Below are 16835 nucleotides of genomic sequence, written 5' to 3' on the forward strand. Positions count from 1 at the left end.
ATAAGTACTGATCCTTTTGTATTTGCTTGTGCAAAAAAGGGGGAAAAATGGAGCCCTGATGACATATTGGTTTGTTCAGATCAACAATTTAGAAAATTGTTGTTCTATTTACAAAGAGTAGTATATTCAATGCCAGGTACAAAAATTCTGGTCTGGCATATTTGTTAAGTGCATGTTTTGTGCCAGGCTGTGTTCAGAGAGTTTGTTACACAGTATTCAGACATCAATGGCCACTCCACAAGAAACTCACAGACTGGTCACACCATGTTAATGTCACATCATCATTTTAAAAGTCTGATGACCAAGTGTTGATATACTGGAACCCTACAACCCTTCTGGCTTCAAAGTCTGATTCTAAATCTGGAGAGGTCAACCTATAAAGCAAAAGTACTTTATCCTGACTTCACTTGGGTACACAGAGCTCCCATTCCGAATATGATAATTACGAATTACAATTAGGATGTTTGCCATATCCAATAACAAATTGCAAAGGGAGCTCTATGCTCCTATCCTTTCTACTTTTATATTACTGACTTCTGCCTCCCAGCTGGATGGTTCTTAACCTCCTATTCAAAAATATTCTCAGGCTGTCTTTCTAGCCACAGCTGCTCTTGCAACTTTTTCTCATTCCAGATGTTGCTGTGGTCACTAATGCCACACTAAGTTCATAATAAATGAATTAGGCAGTTGTTATAAGGAAGAGTGTTCTGCCTGCAATGCAGTGTTGTCTTCATAAGTGCTTACTTCTTGTTAGATCACACTCTCAAGAGTTGATTGCAGTTACAGGATGCCTTTTAACTTGGATAACTCCTTTGATCCAGATATAGAGGTGGGAGTTTAGGTGAGATTGGTTATGGCTTCTTTCCCAAATATGGCATCAGAAGCACTAGTCAATAAGAAGAGAAATGGACTCTTATTGAGGGCTGCTATATAAAACAATTCATCTGGATCTTATTTCCTTTGCTCAACACTTCATACATGTTTAATCACTTATTTAGCTGCTAACATCATCAAGCAAGCCTCCTCTAGTGTTTTGAAGAATTTCCTCCAACCATGTAAAAAAAGTCATACTGCTCATCAGGTTTTCATGGCTAAAGAAAAAGCAATAAAATTATTCTAACACCAAGTTTTGCCACCAGAATATATTTATTGCCTTGAACATTGACAAGTCCATGTGCTGAATAGTTTTTACTTATCTGCTGAGGTACCAATGTTAAAATATCAGGTAATAAATAGAAAATATTTCTGAGAATCTAGATACAGCATGAAATGCAATGACTACTTTAAAACGGTCTAGTGGCTATTCATTGCTTCCAACAAACCAGAAATGATTGAAAGCATATGAATATGTGCCTATGAATAAATAACAAATGTCCAGTTAATTTGCTAAGTCTTTTGTATACATAATGTCATTTAACCTTTACACAAACTTCTACAAATGAGGAAATTCCAGAAGTTAAGGAAATCTCCCAAGGTCACACAAACAGAATATGGTGAGTCAGGGCAAAGTGTTTTATAGATTAAAAAAATCAGGGATTTAATTAATTAATTAAAAAATCTTAAAGATTTTATTCATTTATTTGAGAGAGAGAGGAGAGCAAGCAAGCATGCACACACGAGCAGGGTAGAGATGCAGAGGGAGAGGGAGAAGCAGATTTCTTGCTGAGCAGGGAGCCAGATGATGCAAAACTCCATCTCAGGACCCTGGGATCATGACCTGAGCTGAAGACAGAGGATTAACTGACTGAGCCACCCAGGTACCCAAATTCAGGGATTTCAAAAATATACGTTGCAGATAATACTCTTGGTCATGATTGTTGACACATGGTAAGTTCAAAAAGGTGACAGACAGCAGTAGGATAATAAATACTCAGGCCAAAACTACTAAGTTGTTTTTGTGATCAGCATTATGAGGAGTGACAACCGTAAATATAGATATAGCTAAACTTAGTGTGGCTACCTGCTGGAGCCAGTGTGTGCTATTCTTGGCTATTTATTTCATTTAAATCCAAGTAAGGATATCCCTAGTAATATCCTACTTCTAACGACTTTTCCTCTGGATTGACAATGTTTATTCTATGTCTTGATCTGAAAACTGTGCCTAGCATAGATCATATTAATCCTAAACCAACTTCCATATTTATAGTGAAATTCATAAGAAGAGTATAGAACAAACAAAACCATGGATCTTCTAATCCCTGTGACAGCTACATTAGTATTTTTTCTAACCTCAGAGGATAACGTACATTTAGACCAAGGATGCCACAAGATTAGAAACGCCAGATTCTCTATGCCTATGGCTTAGTGAAGTATTAACTTCTCTTAAGGCAAGTCCTTTGCATGAGACAGGTTTAGTGGAATTAGTATCAAAATGCTTGACTTCTGGCACTTCTACTTTAATGCTTTAGACCTCATAGCTGAGCACAAATCTGTTATTTTCTCAATTTTGCAGTTAATTTGAAGGAAATACAAGCAGTCATATTTTTCATGTTAAATTCAGTATGTAAATCTTGTGTCCATAAGTAGGATTACTATTAATTTATAACAAGACATGGATTATTCATTTACTTTTCATTTGTCACTGGTGAAGGAACTTTTTCATGAAAAGTAAGGTAAATATATTTTATGATTATGTCATATTTAAAGAGAATCAACTTGTTATATATTTGCCTAGAAAATTACATTGAGAAAGGAGATTTTCCTTAATATGGTACATTAAATGACCAATTATACATAATTCTTATCCAGCCATAAAGATAGAATCTTAAATGCGTATTCATGATAATAGCATATACTTTTGATAAGACGTGAGATGAATTACCTCTGTATTTCCTCCCCCAAAACTCACAACCCCTGTCTGACCATGGGAAAAGCATTCAACAAACCTGAATTTAAGGGAATTTTATGAAATTCCTGACCAATAGTCCTCAAAACTGTGAAAGTCATCAAAACAAAGAAAGTCTGAGAAACTGTCAAATATAGACAAATCCAAGGAGACATGATATGATGATCATATATAATATGGTAGCCTGGTTGGGATTCTGGAGCAAAAAATAAGGGGGGGGGACATTAAGTAAAAACTTAGGAAATCTGAATGAAACATGGACTTTGGTTAATAGTAATATATCACTATTGGTTCATTGGTTTTGACAATTGTGCTATAATAATGTGAGATGTTAACAGTAAGGGAAACTGGATGCAGGGTATATAGGAACTTCTATAATATTCTTGCACCTTTTCTGTAAATCTAATATTATTCTAAAATGAAAAGTTCATTAAATTTAAGAAAAACAGAATTATAATCAGTCAACAAAGAGTGCATCGTTTCAGTTACTTTATAGAATCATAATCAAAAGAGATCTTAGTGGTTTCATAGTATAGCTTTCTTAGTTTTCAGATTAAAATTTTTTGGTAAATTTCTCAAGGTCACATATAGTGCTCTAGGGTAGAAACTGGGACTTGACATTGCATCTCCCAATTTTAAATTAAGTGCTATTATCCTGTGTTGCAATGACTCACATATTCACACTTCATTCCATCAACATTTATTAAGCAGCTATTTTGTGCTAAGTTCTATATATACTAAAGCACTGAGGATGAAAAGGCTAACAGTGGGACGCCTGGTGGCTCAGAGGTTAAGCATCTGCCTTCAGCTCAGGGTGTGATCCTGGAGTCCCGAGATCAAGTCCCACATCAGGCTCCCGCATGGAGCCAGCTTCTCCCTCTACCTATGTCTCTGCCTTTCTCTGTATGTCTCTCATGAATAAATAAACAAAATCTTTAAACAAAAAGAAAGGCTAATAAATATCCTTCATATCTCATGATGACTTGAAATGATAAAAGTCACATTTTTAATCAGTTTTGTGCACTGCTATATTCTTACACTTAAACTTGGCATGAAAAAGATACTCAAATATTTATTAAAAGAAAACAATGAATGAATGAAAAACAATTACAGCTAATGATTATTGAATCACTTTTAAAGAATTTACAGGTATGAATTCATTCAATTCTTATAAATGCCAAAGAGGGGCATACCATTTTTATCTGTATCTTGAGAAGAAATTGAAGTATGGAAAGATTTGGGAACTTGCCCAAAGCCAGAGCCGCCAGGTGGAGCACAAAGATTTGAACTCAATCCAGCTCAGAAGCACATGCTCTTCATTTATTTTTTACTGCTAAAATTTTGATTTTTTTTTTCATAAAAGAGCTGACTACATTCTCTTCAGCTAATTCATTATTTTTCCTCTTCAGCTAATTCAAGTTGGTTGTGATTTATTATGCACATTTGAGGATAGCATCTTCAAAATTTGACTTTAAAAGAAACTAAACATAGCCTGAGTTAGAGACAGCCATGTATGTCCAATCATCCATTTTATGCTGAAGAATTAAGTTACTTTTGGGAGGAGGGGAGGAAAAAAAGCAACAGCTCTCAAATAACTTTCTGTGCAAAATAGTAAAGCTAAACTACAGGTCTTATCTTTCTTTCATTTCTTTTTTTCTTTTCTCCTTCCTTTCTTTCTTCTTTTTCTTCCTCTCCATCTTCCTCCCTCCTTTCCTCCTTTCTCCCTCCTTCCCCCATACCCTCCCTTTCTCCTTTTCTTTCTTCTTTCTTTCCTTTATTTTCTTTCCCTCCTTTCTTTTCTTCCTTTCTTCCTTCCTTCCTCCCTCCCTCCTTCCCTATCTCTCTGTAGTAAACTACAGGTCTTATATTTCTTTCATCTCTCTTTTTCTTTCTTCCTTTCTACCTTTCCCTTCCCTTCCCTTCCCTTCCCTTCCCTTCCCTTCCCTTCCCTTCCCTCCCCTCCCCTCCCCTCCCCTCCCTTCCCTTCCATTCCCTTTCCTTCCCTGTCCTTCCTTCTCGCTCTTTTTTCAAAATATGGGAAACTGGAATGGTGATTCACTTTTCCTATGTTCCCCAAAGGTGAACTCAGATTTCTTTTTACTCTTCAACCAATGACCCTCTAAGAACAATATTTATATATATATATAAATATATAAAATAATGGGTGCTATTCAGTGGGAAGAAAAAGGTTTGAGATGGTTTGGGTTTGTATATCTGTGCAGTTTTTCTGCCATCATCCTGTAGCAAATATTCTTTATTGCAACTGTCACTATTTGGCTTTGGCATCAAAACAGATTGCTAATACTTAGTGGAATGGGGCTTTAATTGAGAACAAAAGAAAACTTGTCAGTATTCAGAGTGGCCCACTTGTGGCCCTCATCCTTGTAAAACAACACTCCAAATACTTTTTAAAAATCCATAAAGCATACAAGATTCCAAAAAATATCAATGACTTGAATTCCAGATAACACAATAAAGCAGCTAAGTTACATGGTTTGGGTAAGCAATTTATTCACCTAGACACAGACCTCATAATCCAAGTAGTACAACCAGAGCTGAGTTACTTAAGTTTCTTTCAGGTGATAGGAATTAATATGATGACCTAAAGATGCTCATCATGTTTTCCAGTAGATTAGAGATTCAGAATTATATACAATTTATGTCCTTCCTCCATGTGTGAATTTAAGTCTCACCCAGGCTTGCTAGCAAGTGAGCAGAACAGCTGCTTCCTCTTAAATATGCTGACATTCTGAAGTATAAAAAGGTGCCTCGTGACAAAAAAAAATCATCACAAGTTTTTAAAAATTATTACTAGTGGTTTCTTTCCTATGGATTTAATTTAATTTAATGAAAATTCATTGAGCACAGTACCACCCCATTAGACCCAGGTGGGAATGGCCTCTGCACTGGGGACTGTATTTTTGAAGGCTCCACATATCACAAGCTACTGAAACAAAAGTCTATTTTTTAAATCTGTTGATCTTGTAAAAAAGTTTTTAGAGAGTTTAATAACCAGTTGAGCAAGTGGGAATTATAGGAAAGGGAAGTGAGAGCTAGAATGGGTGCCTTAAGGGCCAGCATACAAAGTCAGTGCTCACAAGCTTATGTGTGTATGTATGTGTCTGTATCTGTGTGTGCATGTGTCTATGTGTGGTGGGTAGGTGGCTCAGTCAGTTAAGTATCAACCTCTTGATTTCAGCTCAGGTCATGATCTTAGGATTGTAAGATCAAGCCCCACACTGGGCTCCAGGGTGGGTGTGGAGCCTGCTTAAGATTATCTTTCTCTCTTTCCTTCTATTCTCTCTCGCACGCACACGCGCACACTCTCTGTCTCTGTTTCTGTGTGTGTGTGTGTGTCTCTCTCTCTTAAACAAATAAATAAGCAGGGGGTGGGTAGGAAAAAGGGGTGAGAGGAGACCACAGCCTGTATCTGGAAACCAGAGGAAGAGGTTTGTTCATACCTGGCTACATCAAGTCACCTAAACACACAAAGTCCCTGCCCCCACAAAATCTCTCCCTCCCGTCTGCTGGAATAGAGTAGGAAGGGCTTCAAAGTGCCTACAATCCCGAGTTTACAAAATTAAGGTGAGGAGAAAGGGTACCCCCAAGATTGGCTACCTGATTTGGGTGGGTCCAATCACCATCCAAAAGTCCTGGCTTAGGGAGTAGCTTCTGCCCTGCCCCTGTAGATCTGTGTTACCACTCAGTAGGGCTCAGGTCTGACTCAGGGGAATAGATCCCTCATCCTTCAGGTCACAAGGGCCATCCCTGCGATGCAGGCTGTGGGGCTGGTAGGTAAAGCTGGAGGTAGGTCTTGTCTGTATTTACCTCTATGACAGATGGTCTTCCTGGTCCTGGAACTTTTGGGGTGGGCCTGAATGAACCCTCATATGTCAGATCTTGTGCTACTCACTGGAGGTGAAGAAATAAGCATGATATAACTTTTACACTAAAGAGTGATTTGGCACTAATACGATGAAGGAAGACAACGATGGAGTTTCTCTCTTTGAGGAGGATGAACATAAGGAAGTGTCACTAGAAAGTATTAGAAAAATAAGTTGTACTTCTTTTAATTTTTTAATTTAATTTTTTTAAGTTGTACTTCAAACTTTGATTTCATCATGCCTCCAATGGTACAAGTGCCATGTAAAAAGTGGTTCCTTGCACTTTCTAAGTCATGTGACATATTCTGTTGTAAGGTAGTGACCTCAGTGAAACTCTTAATATCCAATGAAGCTCTTACTGATTGGGTGAATGATTCATTCTGCCTTACAATATTTGAACTAGATTTCCCATGTCTTGCACGTATTAGAAATTATAGAAAGGCAAGGGGTTTCAAAAACTTACAAAACAAAAATATCAAACTGCAACTTTTGAAATGCTTCTCAAAGCTGCCCAATCTATGATCTCTTAGAGGCAATTACATTAGGAGTAGATTCATACACTAATAGTATTATCTGTTGAACTCACTTAAGCTCACTTTGTGCCATATATATCATATGCAGATTAGAATATAAATTATTTTGATGAAACGTATTTGAGACAGAGCCTATTTTATTTTAAGCAGGTGATTCAACTTTTGGATTTGCCTCTTGGAGCCGGAATCAATAAGTTTCATTGGGAATGGCCAGTTTTTAGGAACATCTATGATTTGAGAAAGTAATGTTAGATTAACTTTCCTGGGATAGTTTTTTCAGAAATTTAAATTATTCCTATCACTGATTAGAATTTTGGAGTAAGAAGCTAGGTAATCAGGCTGCCAGGTTAGCATATAGTTGCAGAAGCCCTCAGAAGGAAGCCCTAATTAGGACCAGAGCAAAGAAGGATTGATTTAGGTGGGGCACCTATAAGTGCAGCTAATGAGGAGGAGGAAGGGCTGGGGGATGAAGCCAAGAGGAGGGATACCAGAGTCCCCTGAAGCTCAGGAGAAATTGTCCAGCAATTTTCTGGGGAAGGAGGCAGGATGGAACAGTTGGCCAACCAAAGCTGAAATCTACCTATATCTCCAAACCACATGTCTCCAAAATGTCCTTGACCTCTCTAGTTTGACCTGGGGTCTCACCAAGTAGAAAGAGGCATAAAGCTAGGTGATAGTCACACACACACACACACACACACACACACACCAAGGAAGGCAGAAGATGTAAATGAGTGAAGCAGGGCAATAGACAATGATAGTATTAGCAGCTGTAAACTGGAGAGCCCGGAACTCCATAGAAAAGGCATAGTCCATGATACCACTTCAGTCAGTTCCTGTCATTTGAGAAACACGTGTCCAGTTTTACCAGATGCTCTGATTATTATTTTGATAAAAGCCAAAAAGTTTAATGTAAAATTTCCAAAATTTAAGCATTACTGTGGGGGGGGGGGGTTGGGGGGGGTGGATGTGTATAAAAATCCTGTGTGGGCCCAAAACTTCTGTGTTCTATCTGAGCTGTGGGCTGCCTTACAAGTTCTCTTGGGACACACTGCCTGTACTTCCAGCTGCTGCTCATTTCTACAGTGGTTCAGATATGCTGATCATATGGTTTGACTTAGGTTCTCCCTCAGAAGACAAGGTCTCTACTTGAAGTAAAGATAAGCTGATTAGAGTTGGTCCTTTTTTTTTTCCTCTTTACCAGACAATCTGCCTCCATTCCTTTCCCTCGAGTTCACAAGAAGCGGTTCATTCCAGAGCAGAAACCCTGACATGTCTTTCAGCTATGTGTAAGGGCTCATAACTTAATATCTTAGTGATATTTTTGGTTGGTAATAGTCACCTTGGCAATCTCTATCAATGTCTTATCATGTTGGAGCCTTAGATTCTAAAAGTCAGGGAGATATATTATACTCCTATAGTATATATCCGTACCCCGTAACACAACTCTTTCTACAGCTTGCTGGATATTTTATAATTGACAAAGAGGATGCCATCAAGAAATTTGTCATTAGGCACTTGCCTTTCTTTCAGAAGTTGAGGTCATATCCCTATAAGGCACCAGATTAAAAACTGGCATAAAATAAAATAGCAAATCTCTGACCTGCTAACCTAAGTTTGCATCCTTAATCATTTTCATCTTATAATTCTTAAAACACTGCTTCTTTCACTCTATTTTCTCTATAGTCTTATGGCTCCCACAGTATCCAACAATGATGAAGCCAAGATGCTAGAAACCTTTGTGAATCAAAAATAATCCTCTTCCTGGAAGCTTAGTGGTTGCAAAAATGTGTATCAGAATCACCCGGAAGTTTTGATAAAAGCAGATTGTGGATTCCTGCCCTCATAGTTTATGCTTTACTTAGGTCTGGGTTGGGGCCTGAATATTTGCATTTCTAACAAGTACCCAGGTGTTGTTGCCGCTGGTCTGAGGCCAGCAAGCCAAGAACCACAATTGGCAGATCTGTCAATTAGGTTAGCTCAGCTTTAGAGCTATATTATCACTTAAATAGAAAGTCACTGATGTGAAAAAGGGAAATGAGGGATCAAGTGACCATTGTCCTGTTTTGTCTGTGATGAAGGGAGTTCCTGAAATGGGACTTCCAGTACCAGAACAAGGAAAAATCCTGGCAAGTCAGGACAAGTTGATCATCCCATAAGGGAATTCAGGATAAATTAGAAAACAACTCAAAATATATATTTTAGACACTACCTAAAGCAAGCAATGAACACTTCTATTGAAAGATACATATTTTTAGCTATTTGTGACAATAAATGAGGGAGGATGGAGACATATTCAGATCATTGAAACAGAGAAAAATAACTATAGGGCTTAATTATCCTTCCATTTAGCAGTTAAACCAGGGGTTCTTTTGTAAGAATATAGTCTTCTCTCCCTAACTCACAGTCTGTACATTTCCAAGGGGATTCATTTCCTATATCGCTCATAGGATGTGTGTTTCATCCCTTCCAAACACAGATTAATCTAAAGTAAATCAATTGAAAACTAAATTAATAAGGTGGTAGGACTGCTAGGACTTGGCAGAGTCAACGGAGTGGGTCTGGCCACTGTACTTACAATTGTAAGCACCAAAAGAAGGGTGAATTTTGTCAAAATTTGTGAAGTCAAAAAGAAAATCAGTTTATTCAAAGCCATTTTAAGTGACTTGGATGTCACTCAATTAGGAAGCTGCCTTTTTAAGCTTCTAAAGGAATAGGAAAGAAAAAAAAATCTTTCCAAATCTATGAAATCTAGTATCCCTGTTCCAAGACTTCCAAAGGGAAAAGTGTTGCATGCCACCGTAGCAGTGCCCATTTCATCAATGAGAAGGTCTGTATATTCAAAAACTCGATCTGAAATCTGGCAAAAAGTCAAGGCATAATTTTTCAAGCAACTGCCTTTGGTAGTCTGTTTAATGTATATGGCAATAGTCTTCCTTCTGGCCATGTGCTTTAGGTAAAAAGTAAGGATTTGCCTTGTGTCCTTCCATAATAGCTAACTATTAAATGTTATGACATGATAAATCATGAATCCTGAAAGCTTTTACTAATTGAAAGTGAACACAAAGTGAGAGAGATCATGCCTTCTGATTAGTGAATTTAGAATGTGTAGAGAATTGGGGACATGGAGACATTTCCACAAAGCCACTTAGCATACAAATCTTTGCTGTAGAATTCTGTTAGGTAGCTCATATAATAAAAAGGAAGTAATAATTGTCAGCTTTTCAGTTTGCAGGGTTTGTTGTTGTTGTTGTTGTTGTTGTTGTTGTTTGTTTTTTGTACCATAGACCTGTCCTAAAGATAAGAAAACAAGCTCTTGGGGATCCTTGGGTGGCTTAGTGGTTTAGTGCCTGCCTTTGGCCCAGGGCGCGATCCTGGGGTCCCGGGATCGAGTCCCACATCGGGCTCCTGGCATGGAGCCTGCTTCTCCCTCCTCCTGTGTCTCTGCCTCTTTCTCTCTCTCATAAATAAATAAATAAATAAATAAATAAATAAATAAATAAATAAATAAATCTTAAAAAAAAAGAAAAGAAAACAAGCTCTTACAATGTTTGGCATACTGATAAAATATTTAGCATGGATATAATTTAGGACTTTATCCCATCTGGGCTTGGGTGGTTTACTGTATGTGTGAGAGTTGCTTAGCAGTTTTCATTACAATGTTAGTGCTTCATGGATTAACTATGCAGACAATGTTTTAATCATCAGAAAGATAACATGATGTAACATGCCACACTCAAACATCTGGATTAAAGGATTTTTTTTTTTCAAATTTCAAGAGACCAGGAAACATATTTTTAGGAAGTAAGTTCTATTGGACAAATTATGGAATAAGCTTGGCAAAGATAAGAGACACAGAAAAAGAAGACTTAAAAATGTCAAGAAAATCTATAACATATATTTTAAATAACTTTTCAACAACTGCTGAGCATTCCATTTAAACTATGTTGTCTCAAGATGCAAAAACTCCAGTCATTTCACTCAAGATAGCAATTTATTATTATTTTCCCCTGTGCTGGAAGTGGAAGAAGAGAGAGGTCTTCATATAATATAATCACTTTTTGATAGAATTTCTCTCCTCAAGTAATTGTTTCCTTGTAATGTTAATATACAAGTTTTTAAGAGTGGGGAGGCACATAAAAATTAGGGGAAGTGTGCACATCAAAATAGAACTAAAGAAATGAGAATTTACTCCTTTACTGAAAGGTTGGCTGCTGAAAAATTAATAGAACTGCTTGGAAAAATAATAAAATTCTGGAGCTAATGCTTCTCTTCTCCAGCAAAGCCAACAGACTTTTTTCAGACATGGTAAGAATCCTATTTATCTACAGAAGCTACATAAACCAGATTTTCATGAAATTCCAGTTATAAAATTAACTCTCCTATTATTCTCATAAACTATCATACTGTTTCAGAAATTCTAAGCTAGAGCAGATTGTATCTTACACAAAAATTTACCATATCGTATATTCTTCTTTTTTGTTTTTCAGAATACCTTCATTGTAACTGCATTGCCATTTCACCAAAACATTAACTGAAACATTAAAAAAAAAAAAAAAAAAGCCAGTCTCTTTTTTGTCTAAATGATGCACAATAACTATTTTGATTTTCCTTAGGGCTTACTTAAGAGAGCAGTTATTTTTTTTTTTTTTTTTTTAAGAGACCAGTTATTTTGGCATTACTTAAATAGCTTCAAATTCAATTATTTATTTTGAGTACATACTTGGGGAAAAAAGACTTTTAGGTTAGCTCTATCTACAAAGATTTCATTCAATACTTTAAGATAAATATATCTTTAAAGAACTGTGTTAATAAAGGATATGCTGTCTGAGAATTAATTTCAAAGTAAATTCGTATTATCTCTGACAGTCAGTACTGTCATTCTGATCCTGTAGAATGCTAAATATTTTTATAGCTACAAAAGGATAGAAATCTATCCCCTGTGACCTGACCTCTGAAAGGATGATGGCATTTCTATTCCATTTCACTTTGTGAGATCTCATTTCATGAGTCAAATTAGAACAACAGATTAGAAACCATTTGATATAAATAAAAGTTCTGAAATTTCATCAATTTAGATAAAATAATTTTTAAACATTTTATTTGTGTATTTATATATTTATGTATTTATTTAGAGAGTGAGGAGGAAGAGAGACAATCCTAAGCAGACTCTGCTGAGTTCAGAGCCCAATGCCGGGCTTAATCCCATGACTCTGAGATCATCACTCGAGCCAAAATCAAGAGTCAGACTCTTAACTGACAGCCACCCAGGCGTCCCTAGATAAAGTAATTTTAAAATATAATTTTTAATCAAGGCTTAGAAAAGACTCATGATTTTATTTAGGATACATATGTGTATAGCTGATTTTAACAAGCGCTATTTCTATTGCTTTCACCAAACCCAACTGTGACAATTAAAATTTAAAGCCAGCACTTAGAGTCAACCACTTCGCTTTATAGATCACTTTTTGAAAATTAATTTTCTTGTGACAGAAGATTTTTTCTATGTATCCTGTTTTCTATAAATCTGTTTTAAATCAACATTAGTTTCTTTTATGGTTGTTTCTCTAGAAATGGGGAAAAAGCCTTACTGTGGCATGTGACTAGTTTTGTCCATGTCCTTACTGGCATGTTCATGTCTTTTTGCTCAGAGAGGAAGCCAGGCGATGATGCCAGCAATCCAGGGCTGGATGTGTGAAGTCAAAAGTCTGAGTGCACGGGGAGTGTGCAAGGCAGAGAGACCTCATCCAAGCCTGGCACTTGGAAGGCTGTTGCCAACCGGTCAAGATCACAGCCAGGTCCACTTCATAAGGCTGGAGAGAGAAGTCAGAGCCAGAAGGCAAGCTGGGTGAGAAGAAACAGCTCTCGGGGATCTAAGGACATGGCTTAAGACTATGGCAGGCAGACAAGGTGGTGACCTTGTGAGGTTATTTTTAGCATGGAGGCTTTTACCTCTTGGACAGCACTGTAGTGGTTTATTGAGGAAAGAGTATTCATGGCCACAATTGGCACCTCCTAGAAATGGGGAGAAGAGGCAAAGGCAGAGATGGTAGCTGTGTGTCTAAAGACCTCTGGCTTTGTGCCCCTGGATGACACTGTAGGATACTGGATGAATAGACAGGCAAGCACCAGGCTAGGGCTCAAGCTCCTCTCTTGCCTCCTATTTTGCTCAATTTACCTATTTCCTACATTCTCCAAAATAAAATAACTAAATAAAATAACACATGTACGTACATACATATTTCTCCCTTTGAGATTTCAATTTGCTCCCTTGAGCTGCTTCTCTGGAATTGAGGACATAGCTAGAAAAGAAAGTAAAAAACTTTCCAGGTTGGCTGGGAAAAAGAAAAGAAAAAGTGACCAAGGATTGGGCAGGTTAGCTAAGAGTTGAGTTGTATGATTTAAGAGTTCAGTGAAATCATTTTTTTCTCATCAGCTCATCTAGAGAACATTGAAGCTTAGGCCTAGCTTTGTAAAAATACAATGCTTTTTACCAAAATCAAAGCACAAAATGAATTTCCCTAGATAATTTAAATGTAACAATAATTGTAAGTATCTGGAAATTCTTGAAAAATGCTTAGAGATTTTTTTTAAATCACGTATTTTATTTTCACACAACTTTATTTTCATTCCATATGTGATATATTCATTTTTAGCATTGCTAAGCCACGATTTCAGTAATCATTTGCTTTTACTTAACACTTCAGAAAAATTCCACTCTACCTAACCTTCAAAGCACAATTCCAAAGCCAATAAAAATTTCTTCTTTGCCTGACTTATCAATCTGGGTTAATAAATGTTTCCTCAAACTAGAAGTTTAATTAACTTAAGTTGAATAGATGTGAATGAGATAGAAATTGTTTGCCTATTAGCTCCTTTTTTTCTTTCTTTTTTTTTTTTTTTTTTTTTGCAAGGTAAGAGGGAAAGGGAGAGAAAAGAAGTAAGAGAGGAGGGCAAGAGAGACCTGTGTCCTATTTGCCCTTCTAAGATACAGATATAGGTAGAATACTTTTGTGAGTTTCTTCTCTTAAAGGATATTTTTATCAGTCAGTCCAGATGGATCAATATGATGGACCATCCATAGGATTTGGATAAAACTATTCTCTTTCAATCTTTGAGGCTCACATCACCACAAAAGCACCATTTCTATTTAAGGCTATATTCTGTTACAATTTCTGAGATGCTAATGGAAAAGGTGCCACCAAATATGATGATTTATGACTTCTGATGTGAATATCACTGAAACGCAAATGAATGGTAAATGCCAAAGAAGTCTACAGCTGATTTTTGCAAGATATATGTTACACAATATACCCAAGATGATAGATAATGCATCATTCAAAATGAGGTAGACTGCTTCTTCAACTACTTTAAGGCCTCGTTATTTTTTTGCTATTTTAAACTTTGCATGATATAGAGTGGTTCTCTCTAGTAAGTCCAACAACCTAGGTGTCTAGTTTTATAGGTTCATATTCTAAATGCCATTATTGTCACAAAAATAGGCCATCAGGTATAACAATGCACTCACTCAAAGGTAAACTAAATAATTATGAAATTAAACAAATGTGTGATAAAGAACATTTAAAAGATGCAAGATAATAGTGATGCTCAACACTTGTTTTAGTGCTTTTTAGTTTTCAAATAACTTTTCTAGACACTTCTTTTTATCCTTTTTATCCTATCTCGTGTGAGATAGACACGAGAGTTCTTATTTTATTAAAGAGAAAACTGCCTTATTGATATAAAGGCACTTGTTAGAACCATGTAGATATTAATTAGGAAAGCCATTATCAGTGCCAAGAGTTTTTTTTAGGGCTTGTTGCCAACTGGTAGAAAATACTATCTTTGATTATCAAGAGTGAAGTATAAAAAATTGCATATTATCAATAGGACATTACAGAATCACAATAATATAGATGGCTAGAGAGATATATAGTTAAGACCATGTGTATGACTTGAACACATTATATATTTAATTTTCAACTAATTTCATTGCACTTAGAAGAGATATATGTATATATTAAACGTTTTCATATAGTAGTATTACTATGTTATTTAAATTTAATGAACCATGTCAGATTTTTAATACCTACTTATTATATTTACTAAGGTTTCTAGCTTTAGTTTTAGGAATTATAATCACTTAAAACATCAAAAAAACCCCAAAGATATGCTTTTAAAATAGGGGTTAGATCACATCACTCTTCTCCTCAAACTACCAGAATGTTCCCTATTTCATCTCAAGTAAAGACCAATGTGTCACTGAAAGCTTTCTCCTTATCTCAGATCAGGAACAAGACAAAGATACCCATTTTGCCATTGCTATTCAACATTGTCCTGAAAGCTTTAGACAGGACTAGTAAGCAAGAAAAATAAATAAAAGAGATCTAGGCTGGAAAGGCAAAAGTAAAACTATCTCAGTTCATGAATAACATGATCTTATATATAGAACACCCTAGGGATCCAAAAAAAAAAAAAAAAATAGAGCTAATAAATGAGTTCAGCAAATCTACAGAATACAAGATCAATGTGCGAAGAACAATTGTATTTCTATACACTAGCAATAAACTATCTGAAAATCAAATTAAGAAAACAATTTCATTTACCATAGAATGAAAAAGAATAAAATACTTAGAAATAAATGTAAACTGAAGAGTAAGGCTTGTATGCTGAAAACTACAAAGTATTGCTAAAGTAAAACTTAAAATATCTAAATAAATGAAAAGACATTCCTTATTCATGAATTGGAAAGCTTAATATTCTAAGATGGTAATACTCCTTAAAGTGATCTACAGTGTAAATTCAAAAGCTATCAAATTCCCAATGACCTTTTTTGCAGAAATGGATGAGCTAAACTTAAGTTCATATAGAAATGGAGGGATCCCAATATTCAACAATATTGGAAAAGAAAAATAAGTTGGAGTTCTCATACTTCTTGATTTCAAAACTTACTAAAAAGCTACATTAATGAATAAAGAATAAGGATACCAGACATATAGATAAATGGGATTAAATTGAGAGTCCAAAAATAAAACTATACATTCCATGGTCAACTGATTTTTGATAAGGGTGACAAGACTGTTCAATGGGGAGAGAATAGTCTCTTCAAGGGACATATGGATACATGCAAAAGAATGACTATGAACCCCTGGCTCATATCCTATACACTCAAAATGGGTCAACAACTTAAATGTGACAGGCAATAGTGTAAAACTCTAATATGGAAACACAGTTGTACATATGTGTGACTTTGGATTAGGCAGTGGTTTCTTAAAAATGATACTAGGAGCATGAAGACAGAAAGAAAAAATAAATTGGACTTTATCAAAATTTAAAACTCTTGCATGTCAAAGACACTATAAAAAAGTAATAAAGACAAACCACAGACTCAACAAGAAAAAGACAAACAAATTAAGAAGTGGACAGATGATTTAAGTAGACATTGCACCAGATACAATATAAAATTGGCCAAAAACACATGAAAAGATGTTTGTCATCATCAGCCACTAGAGAAATGCAGATCAAAATAAAATGAGATGCCATCTCCCACCTACTAGGATGGCTATCATAATG

The 16835-nt window shown here is 36.0% G+C and overlaps 1 protein-coding gene across 5 annotated transcripts in view; it reads right to left on the minus strand.

Annotated features, from left to right (window-relative positions):
• The window catches only part of ZNF385D (zinc finger protein 385D), an 892499-nt gene that overhangs the window by 13750 nt on the left and 861914 nt on the right, over nucleotides 1-16835 (minus strand). The window lies entirely within an intron of this gene.

This window comes from Canis aureus, chromosome 22, assembly GCF_053574225.1.
Source record: "Canis aureus isolate CA01 chromosome 22, VMU_Caureus_v.1.0, whole genome shotgun sequence".
Taxonomy (NCBI): domain Eukaryota; kingdom Metazoa; phylum Chordata; class Mammalia; order Carnivora; family Canidae; genus Canis; species Canis aureus.